The 10,000-nt window shown below is 56.5% G+C and overlaps 2 non-coding genes across 2 annotated transcripts; one reads left to right on the top strand and one right to left on the bottom strand.

The window, feature by feature from the left end:
* Positions 1–2,095: 2,095 nt before the first annotated feature.
* LOC139053178 (U2 spliceosomal RNA) lies at positions 2,096–2,287 on the bottom strand. Its single transcript, XR_011510275.1, has one exon. It is a non-coding gene; the product is annotated as a U2 spliceosomal RNA (small nuclear RNA).
* A 4,872-nt stretch (positions 2,288–7,159) lies between these two features.
* LOC139053198 (small subunit ribosomal RNA) lies at positions 7,160–8,974 on the top strand. The gene has a single exon (XR_011510295.1). It is a non-coding gene; the product is annotated as a small subunit ribosomal RNA (ribosomal RNA).
* The last annotated feature ends 1,026 nt before the right edge of the window (positions 8,975–10,000 follow it).

Genomic DNA, 10,000 nt, shown 5'->3' with positions numbered 1-10,000 from the left:
ACGTAATACTTGGAGGAACGTTTCCACTAATCTACAGGGGCTCTCTCATTTCTCCGATTGCTCGCAAACACATTGCATTGCTAGTCGTGACGTTTCACAGTGACGTTTCACCATGCCCGTCGAAGTTGATTACCAGTACCGCGCCAGCGTCGACCGGCCGGCGAAGCGACGAACTCAGCAGCGCATGCGCGAGGCCCTACAACACCCCAACCGAGCTACCCTGCTTATCGGAGAGAGCGAGTGCGCGTGAACGCGGGCTCGTCTGACGATCTGGATTAAAGAAAAAAAAAAAAGTGTGTCCGAGATATTGACAAAGACAAGTGGTCGCTGTCGCTCTGAGTCTTAGCGCGTTATAGAAAACGTGGGATGGCGGTGCTTCCTCGAGGGTCTAAAAGTACAATCTTCGAACTAGCGCTCCCGGCGGAACGTGGAGCTAGCATCCTTCTTCTTGGAACGGTTTGCAATGGACTGCTTGAATGTGCCGACCACGCGTCACGGGTCGCGTATAGAGCCAACGTTTGGCAAGAACGCGTCTAGCACAACCGATCGCGGTTGCGATAACCCATCGTTGGTAGCGAAAAAAAGAAAGAAAGAAAAAAAAAACACCTACCCGCAGCTTGTTAGCAGTAACCGTAAATGTGGTTCTAAATATAGGTTCGCTGGTCACTGAAACTTTCTCATAACGCACACCACTGTAGTCCAAAAAGAACAAAGCACGCACAATGGATATGATACAGCCGTCACCGCATGATTTCGCGTTTTCCTTATTGCATTACTTTCGTGGGCATGCGCGCTAGGGCCACGCAGGCCAGGAGGCAAGGGGAAAAATAAATAAGAAATGATACGCGATCCTCAGCATTGACTTGGCTGATGTGGCACTCGCATTTATGTTCTTTACCTTAGGCGAGCGCAACGCGCCAACTGAACTCCAATTTCCCATAACGGAAATTCGTATTTGGCCATTTGGTTGTATTTTTGGCTGATGTTCGCGTTTTTCGCCCGAGCATGCGCTTCACTGCGCCGCTCGTTGCCCCTTCAATGCGGCTTCACTGCCCTGCAGGCGTGTTCTGCGTCAAGCCGAACCACCAGGCAAAAAGCCTGGGCGCCGCCATCTTGTTGAGAGCGGCGCCGGGGACACAATCGCGCCTAGCTCATTGAGTTTTCCCCCAAAACTGAACGAAATAGCCTTATTTAAATGAGAAAGATGCCGCGAGTGCCGCAACGAAGGACCTTAAGGATTACCGAAGGGTAACTGAGGGCGACGCGACGAGCTTTGGAAAGAAGAATGATGGGTGTAGCGCTACGGGGGATAAGAATAGAGCAGATTCGGGGGGTGAGCGAACAAACGCGAGCTAATGACACCTTAGTTTAAACCAAGAAAAAGAAATGGGCGTGCGCAGGGCATGCAATGTGGGGGGAAGATCATCAATTAAGGGTTACCGACTGAATTCCAAGAGAAGGGAAGCGTAGCACGGGGTGGCGGAAATTTAGGAGGGCAGATTAGATTAGGAAGGGCGCAGGCACTAGACGGCGACCGTGACCGGGCTTACACGTGACCGGGGTGCTTGGAGAATAATGGGAGAGGTCTTTGCCCTGCAGTGGTCGTAGCCAGCAGGATGATGATGACGAAAAGGTAGCAACAGGTATTCATAACATACAGGTTGGAAAGCTGAGGCACCTCTGAACCCTTGAATATATTTCGCCACACTTGGCCATACGACAAGTTTGTTTTCGAGGCGCTCGGTCCCACTGCAGCGAAAATGTTGCCGGAAATCGGGCACTCCATTTTTGTTTCATAGGGAACCTTTCTTCCACTAGGGCAGCGGATTTTCGCAGGGCGAGCTTGCTGTCGTTTACGGATCAAAGCGATAGTGAACTCCAAAATGCAGTGTTGGCTTTGAGTGGGACTTACATTGATTGCAAAACCCACGGCTAATCACCCTTCCCCCCCCCCCCCCCCCAAGTGGCTCATTACAGCAGACAATCGTTCAGAAACACCGGCATCGTTGCGTATAGTATGGGAATGGTGCGTGTCACGTGAGTGCTCGCTTCGAGCTTGTGTTCTTCATTTTGATTGAATGAAGTCTCACCTAAGTGAGCGGGGGCCGATCCCGGAGGTAGTGCAATACCGGGCCGACCTGCGGCGGAGGTGAAGCAGGCTTCAAGCACTCCGCCAACTTCCAAAAATAGGTTTAATATCGTGGGTCCATATAGAACCCGTATCAGATATTAAGCTGATAAGAACAGATACTACACTTTGATCTTAGCCAAAAGGCCGAGAAGCGATGTCTTTCACTTCACTCCATTGTACCACTGCCTTGTGGGTGCCCTGGCGACATTGGTAACCTCAGCAACAGCGTGGGCAATCTTATAAAACCCAGCCCGTCTAGAGACTCTATGCTCTCTATCTCGCGAATCAACTCGCGACGCCTCAGTCTTTCACTGTTAACGAAACGCCGTCGCGTAGAAACGAGACCCGAGCGCAAGCTTGTTCGCAAGGCAAAACCAACGAAGGCAACCTCGTAGAAAACGGAACAGGCGAGCGGAAAACACGCGCAAGGGGAATGCTTACTTCCGTCTGAATGCGACCGCTCAAGGCGGCTTTCTTTGAGGCCTTCGTTTCAAGCCCGTGCGCAAGTGTAATACACTACGCGCATTTCCCTCATTTCCTTTTATTTACCGCAAGGCCCACTGAAAGTTTTCATACGGCACAGGCCGGGACGGATTGCAACGTGTCGATTCGACCGCTAGAATTAGGTAGCGCGCCTCATGTACGAATGAAAGAGAATGAAAAAAAAAAAATAAATAAATATAGAAAAGGCTGCGCACTCCTTCCAACCGGAAACATAGAGGGCAGGAAGATCGCCATGTGGAGCACAGGTGTTGTTAAAAAAGAAAGAAAGAAAGAAAGAAATAGCGCTACCCCATCATCTTTACCGTGTGCGTGTATACACACACACGCACACATATGCACGCGCACGCACGCGCGCGCGCGCACGCACACACACACACACACACACACACACACACACACACACACACACACATACGCACACATGCTAGCATAGCTTAAGCACAGCTGGAAAGCTCAGCCTTGCGCAAGAAAAAAGGACCACGCCCTTTCGCAAGCCCCTTTGAAACTTTTAAATGAGAAACATGTGTACAGCGAGGTCGTTCGAAACTGGCGCGAAAACGCATCCGCGCCATCTGTGTGCGGAACTAGGAAAACCTACGGCCTTCGCCATACAGAAAGAAAGGTAGATGGCGCGAGCTAACGCTCCGTTGCATACTAAGAACGAGAGCTAGTGAATAATGGCAGAAACGTCTTGGGAAGAGAGAAAAAAACAACAACAACAAAAAAAAAGAAAGACACGCAAGTTGTTGGCTCGCGCAAGCATTCTATTTTACAGCGAGTAAAGAGCATAGCAACTTCTCACAAGAGCAGCAAGAAAGACAAGAAGAACGTGAGAGAGGGGGAGAAACAGGCGCGTTTCTTTGGAATGCAGAGCATGCTGCACACACTATGAAGTGCCAAAGAGACGGGGAAAGCAGATGGCGCGATTGTGTATGTCCTCAAAGCTTGAAAACAATTTCTAAACTACAAGGTGTGCCGAAGTCCGCCTACTCTCATCAGGTTGCTCCCGCCTCCAATTGCATTTAAATTAAAATTACAGTCGCCTCAGAGGCAGAGAGAGAGAGAGAGAGAGAGAAAATGTGTACACTTGCTTCGCGCAGCTGCACCCGTTCAAATTTTACAGCAACAAGAGCACTCCCGCAGGCACAAAGTCCGCTGCCGCGTCCGCCGGGGCGGAATGCACTCGCTTCCGTAAATTGTCGTGCGGCAGACTGCTGCATCGTAGCACACCTGAAACCGCGCAGACGTCAGCGATCGCCGCGAGATCGCTGCGAGCGCTAAAGTCCGAAACCACGTCCGCCGGGGCGGCGGGAGCTCGATACCCCTTCACGAAACTTCTGCGTGTACACCGCCGCACGGCCACGGCGGAGTCGCTGGCATCCTGCGCGCAGTTGCATTGCGTCGCGCCGGGAATCGTTGAAGCCCCACGCAGACGTCGGCGTCGGCCCCGACCTGGCTGCGAGCGCTCGAAGAGACCAAGTCCGAAGCCACGTGAGCCGGGGCGGTGTGAGCGCGACTAAGTCCGAGACGACGTCAGCCGGGGCGGCGTGAGCGAGACCAAGTCCGAGACTACGTCAGCCGGGGCGGCGTGAGCGAGACCAAGTCCGAGACTACGTCAGCCGGGGCGTCGACTAAGTCCGAGACGACGTCAGCCGGGGCGTCGAGCACGCCGCGGTCGCTTTTCCCACTCTTACTCGAAAAATGGCGAAGGGGCCGCGCTAGCGTGCCTTGAATCGGTGAGCGGCGGTACCGCGGCGATCGCGAGAGCTCAAATCGGCCGTGCCAAGGCCAAATATTGGCGCTCGGCTCGGCGCAGTACGCCGCCTTGTCGCACGAGTACGGCCCCGTGGAGGTCTGGTCACTTATCGCTGCTCTTATAAGGGGCCGTACCGCCCTGGCCGACGTTGTACCGTAGTGCCGTTTTCGGCTTGCGCGTGTTCGTGGTGGTGTCCGCGCACCGCTCCGCACTCGAGAATCGTGCCCACGACGACGCGAGCGCTCGGAAGAGACGCAAGTCCGAAACCACGTGAGCCGGGGCGGTGTGAGCGCGACTAAGTCCGAGACGACGTCAGCCGGGGCGGCGTGAGCGAGACTAAGTCCGAGACTACGTCAGCCGGGGCGTCGACCAAGTCCGAGACGACGTCAGCCGGGGCGTCGAGCACGCCGCGCGCGCTTTTCCCACTCTTACTCGAAAAATGGCGAAGGGGCCGCGCTAGCGTGCCTTGAATCGGTGAGCGGCGGTACCGCGGCGATCGCGAGAGCTCAAATCGGCCGTGCCAAAGCCAAATATTGGCGCTCGGCTCGGCGCAGTACGCCGCCTTGTCGCACGAGTACGGCCCCGTGGAGGTCTGGTCACTTATCGCTGCTCTTATAAGGGGCCGTACCGCCCTGGCCGACGTTGTACCGTAGTGCCGTTTTCGGCTTGCGCGTGTTCGTGGTGGTGTCCGCGCACCGCTCCGCACTCGAGAATCGTGCCCACGACGACGCGAGCGCTCGGAAGAGACGAAAGTCCGAAACCACGTGAGCCGGGGCGGTGTGAGCGCGACTAAGTCCGAGACGACGTCAGCCGGGGCGGCGTGAGCGAGACTAAGTCCGAGACTACGTCAGCCGGGGCGACGAGCACGCCGCGCGCGCTTTTCGCACTCTTACTCGAAAAATGGCGAAGGGGCCGCGCTAGCGTGCCTTGAATCGGTGAGCGGCGGTACCGCGGCGATCGCGAGAGCTCAAATCGGCCGTGCCAAGGCCAAATATTGGCGCTCGGCTCGGCGCAGTACGCCGCCTTGTCGCACGAGTACGGCCCCGTGGAGATCTGGTCACTTATCGCTGCTCATATAAGGGGGCCGTACCGCCCTGGCCGACGTTGTACCGTAGTGCCATTTTCGGCTTGCGCGTGTTCGTGGTGGTGTCCGCGCACCGCTCCGCACTCGAGAATCGTGCCCACGACGACGCGAGCGCTCGGAAGAGACGGAAGTCCGAAACCACGTGAGCCGGGGCGGTGTGAGCGCGACTAAGTCCGAGACGACGTCAGCCGGGGCGGCGTGAGCGAGACTAAGTCCGAGACTACGTCAGCCGGGGCGACGAGCACGCCGCGCGCGCTTTTCGCACTCTTACTCGAAAAATGGCGAAGGGGCCGCGCTAGCGTGCCTTGAATCGGTGAGCGGCGGTACCGCGGCGATCGCGAGAGCTCAAATCGGCCGTGCCAAGGCCAAATATTGGCGCTCGGCTCGGCGCAGTACGCCGCCTTGTCGCACGAGTACGGCCCCGTGGAGATCTGGTCACTTATCGCTGCTCATATAAGGGGGCCGTACCGCCCTGGCCGACGTTGTACCGTAGTGCCGTTTTCGGCTTGCGCGTGTTCGTGGTGGTGTCCGCGCACCGCTCCGCACTCGAGAATCGTGCCCACGACGACGCGAGCGCTCGGAAGAGACAGAAGTCCGAAACCACCTGAGCCGGGCCGCGGCGGGAGCTCGACGCCCGTCACGCAACTTTGGCGTACAAGCCACCGCACGGCCGCGACTGAGTCGTCGCCACCGTCCGGCTGGCTGCACTATAGCACGCCGGGAACCGGGAAAGAACCGCGCAGAGGTCGTCGTTTTGCCGCGGCGTTGGCGCGAGCGCGCGAAGAGACAAAGTCCGAAACGGCGTCAGCCGGGGTGTCGAGCACGCCGCCCGCGCCGGTCGCACTCGTGCTCGGAAACGGCGAAAGGGCCGCGCTAGCGTGCGGCCCCGTAGGGGCACAGAAAGGCGATTGTTCTGGAAACCGCGCTGTCCATAGGCGAGAGATTGCCGTTCGCGCATTCGGTCGACGCGCTGCGCTTTCACGACTTCGGCATTGCGCTGCCGACGTAAGCTTTCCATCTCGCTCGCGGCGCTGCGAGGCGGCACGATTTTCGCCAAACGCTCGTCGAAAGTGGCACGAGTACGGCCCCATGGAGATTTGGGAACTTATCGCTGCTATTATATGGGGGTCCCAGAGAGCAGTCGCCCCCAAAAGCGACCTGGGTGTTTGATATGCGGCGGGCTTCGTGCCCGTCAAGCGTGTCCCCGGTATCGCTCCCGTGGATCCCACAGCTGACGTCTGCAGCCTCATCCGCTTGATGCGTTAGGGGCTGGTTGTCGGACGACGCTTTCTCCACGATATCGAGTTGTGTTCCGCATCGTCCTCGGACGAGTCAAATGCGAAAGCGCCGAAGGCGCGGGCGTGACCCGTCGCCTGGCGGCTTTGCCGTCTCGGCTACGTTGCAAGTGTCGGTCGGTCCACCTGTGCTGCGGGCTCAAGAGAAACCGCAAGCCGTGATCGAGTCGACACAACCAGTCTATCGAGAATGTTGCGTGCTTCTTGCCGCGTGGCGATACCCGGCCCTTCGGGGAGGGCGCCGTAGCGAGCTCGAACGCCGTCGTCTCGGACTGTGCAAAGTGCTACTCTTTGCAAGAACGAAGCGTGCTGGGGCGCCTGAAGGTGGCCTCGGCATCGCAAAAACGGCGTCCGGCCTGCTTGACAGGCGGGACGCGCAGTTGAACGATTACCTGGTTGATCCTGCCAGTAATCATATGCTTGTCTCAAAGATTAAGCCATGCATGTCTAAGTACATGCCGAAATAAGGCGAAACCGCGAATGGCTCATTAAATCAGTTATGGTTCCTTAGATCGTTTCTTCCTACTTGGATAACTGTGGCAATTCTAGAGCTAATACATGCAGTGAGCCTGAAGCCCTTTGGGCGACGGGTGCTTTTATTAGACCAAGATCGATCGGGTTTCGGCCCGTATTGTGTGGTGACTCTGGATAACTTTGTGCTGATCGCATGGCCACGAGCCGGCGACGTTTCTTTCAAGTGTCTGCCTTATCAACTTTCGATGGTAGGTTACTTGCTTACCATGGTTGTTACGGGTAACGGAGAATCAGGGTTCGATTCCGGAGAGGGAGCCTGAGAAACGGCTACCACATCCAAGGAAGGCAGCAGGCGCGCAAATTACCCACTCCCGGCACGGGGAGGTAGTGACGAAAAATAACAATACGGGACTCTTTTGAGGCCCCGTAATTGAAATGAGTACACTCTAAATCCTTTAACGAGGATCAATTGGAGGGCAAGTCTGGTGCCAGCAGCCGCGGTAATTCCAGCTCCAATAGCGTATACTAAAGCTGCTGCGGTTAAAAAGCTCGTAGTTGGATCTCAGTTCCAGACGAGTAGTGCATCTACCCGATGCGACGGCTCGGACTGAACATCATGCCGGTCCTTTCTTGGTGCACTTCATTGTGTGCCTCGAGAAGGCCGGTGCTTTTACTTTGAAAAAATTAGAGTGCTCAACGCAGGCGAGTCGCCTGAATAAACTTGCATGGAATAATAGAACAAGACCTCGTTTCTGTTCTGTTGGTTTTTGGAATACGAGGTAATGATTAAGAGGGACAGACGGGGGCATTCGTATTGCGGCGCTAGAGGTGAAATTCTTGGACCGTCGCAAGACGAACTACTGCGAAAGCATTTGCCAAGAATGTTTTCTTTGATCAAGAACGAAAGTCAGAGGTTCGAAGGCGATCAGATACCGCCCTAGTTCTGACCATAAACGATGCCAACCAGCGATCCGCCTGAGTTACTCAAATGACTCGGCGGGCAGCTTCCGGGAAACCAAAGTGTTTGGGTTCCGGGGGAAGTATGGTTGCAAAGCTGAAACTTAAAGGAATTGACGGAAGGGCACCACCAGGAGTGGAGCCTGCGGCTTAATTTGACTCAACACGGGAAAACTTACCCGGCCCGGACACTGGGAGGATTGACAGATTGAGAGCTCTTTCTTGATTCGGTGGATGGTGGTGCATGGCCGTTCTTAGTTGGTGGAGCGATTTGTCTGGTTAATTCCGATAACGAACGAGACTCTAGCCTATTAAATAGGTGCGGGGTTCCCAGCACCTTACAACCTTCTTAGAGGGACAAGCGGCTCCTAGCCGCACGAAACAGAGCAATAACAGGTCTGTGATGCCCTTAGATGTCCGGGGCCGCACGCGCGCTACACTGAAGGAAGCAGCGTGTCTTTATCCCTGTCTGAAAAGACTGGGTAACCCGTGGAACTTCTTTCGTGATTGGGATAGGGGCTTGCAATTGTTCCCCTTGAACGAGGAATTCCCAGTAAGCGCGAGTCATAAGCTCGCGTTGATTACGTCCCTGCCCTTTGTACACACCGCCCGTCGCTACTACCGATTGAATGATTTAGTGAGGTCTTCGGACCGATGTCCGGCGCGGCCTTTCGGTTGCGCCGGTCTGTTGGAAAGATGACCAAACTTGATCATTTAGAGGAAGTAAAAGTCGTAACAAGGTTTCCGTAGGTGAACCTGCGGAAGGATCATTACCGGATTGTTCGAGGGTGACGAGCGCCATTGTTTCTACCCCGTGTGGGTGAAGCAGCTCGCTGCGCCCGACGCTTTCCGCCGCTGGCCCCGCTTGGACGCGGGGACGGCTATACCCGAACATGCCGGGGATTGCCCGAATTTCGAAGGGCGCCCCGTGCCAAATTTGTTGCGCCCAGTGGACGCCGGCTGCAACCTTGGACGGTTGGCTTGGCCGCGCCCGCGGGTAGAAACGGCGTAACGCACACTGTTGGGTGGGCTTTCTGAAGTCCGCCTCGGCACTCTTGCGCGGAATGGGAGTAAGACGACCCGACCTGCTGCTCTTGCCCAGTACGAGGGGAACGGCGAAGCGTGCGGTCGGTCAAGGAACTGACGGTCGAGAGCTAATGCCGCTGCCGCTTAGTACACACGGAACCGTGGTGCGAGCGCTCTCCCGTCCTCCGCGGCAAACGCTGCCGAGTCTGAAAAGGCTGGCGGCTGCCGGTCGCTTCCTGCGGCGAGTGTGGAGTAACGACCCGACTTTGTTGCTGCCCAAGTACTAAAGGAACGGTGCGGCGCTCGGTCGGTCATGGAACCGGCGGTATTGAGGGTGCGGCTGCCAAGTACGGAAGGAACCGTGGCCTAAAGCACTCTCCCGTCCTCCGCGGCAAATTCCACCGCGCCCGAAAGGGCCGGAGGCTGCCGGTCGGCTCCCGCTCGTGACGCGCGAGGTGTCGAGTTCGCGGTTCAATGCGACGACGTCTGCAGGCTATTTGCCCGCCGCCGAGGGAAAGGCGGCGTTGCTGCGAAGTACCGAAGGAAACGCGGCTTTGCTACGTCGGAAGCGTTCTGCGGTTTGCGGACTTGTGCGCTTTGGGAAGGCGCCGCACGTCGAAAGAGGAAGTACGGACAGACGAGGGACTGTAATCCCGTATTCGAACGCACTTGCGGCCAGGCCCTTGCTGGCTTCGTCTTCCGCCTCAAGTAGACTTGTTGTGGCTCCGGCGCAGAGAGCCGTCCCTGGCACTGGCCGAGTGGCTTTGGAGAGC

Source organism: Dermacentor albipictus, unplaced genomic scaffold, assembly GCF_038994185.2.
Source record: "Dermacentor albipictus isolate Rhodes 1998 colony unplaced genomic scaffold, USDA_Dalb.pri_finalv2 scaffold_75, whole genome shotgun sequence".
NCBI classification, from domain to species: domain Eukaryota; kingdom Metazoa; phylum Arthropoda; class Arachnida; order Ixodida; family Ixodidae; genus Dermacentor; species Dermacentor albipictus.
Note: the sequence above shows the minus strand (reverse complement) of the source record. Positions and strands in the feature narration are given on the sequence as shown.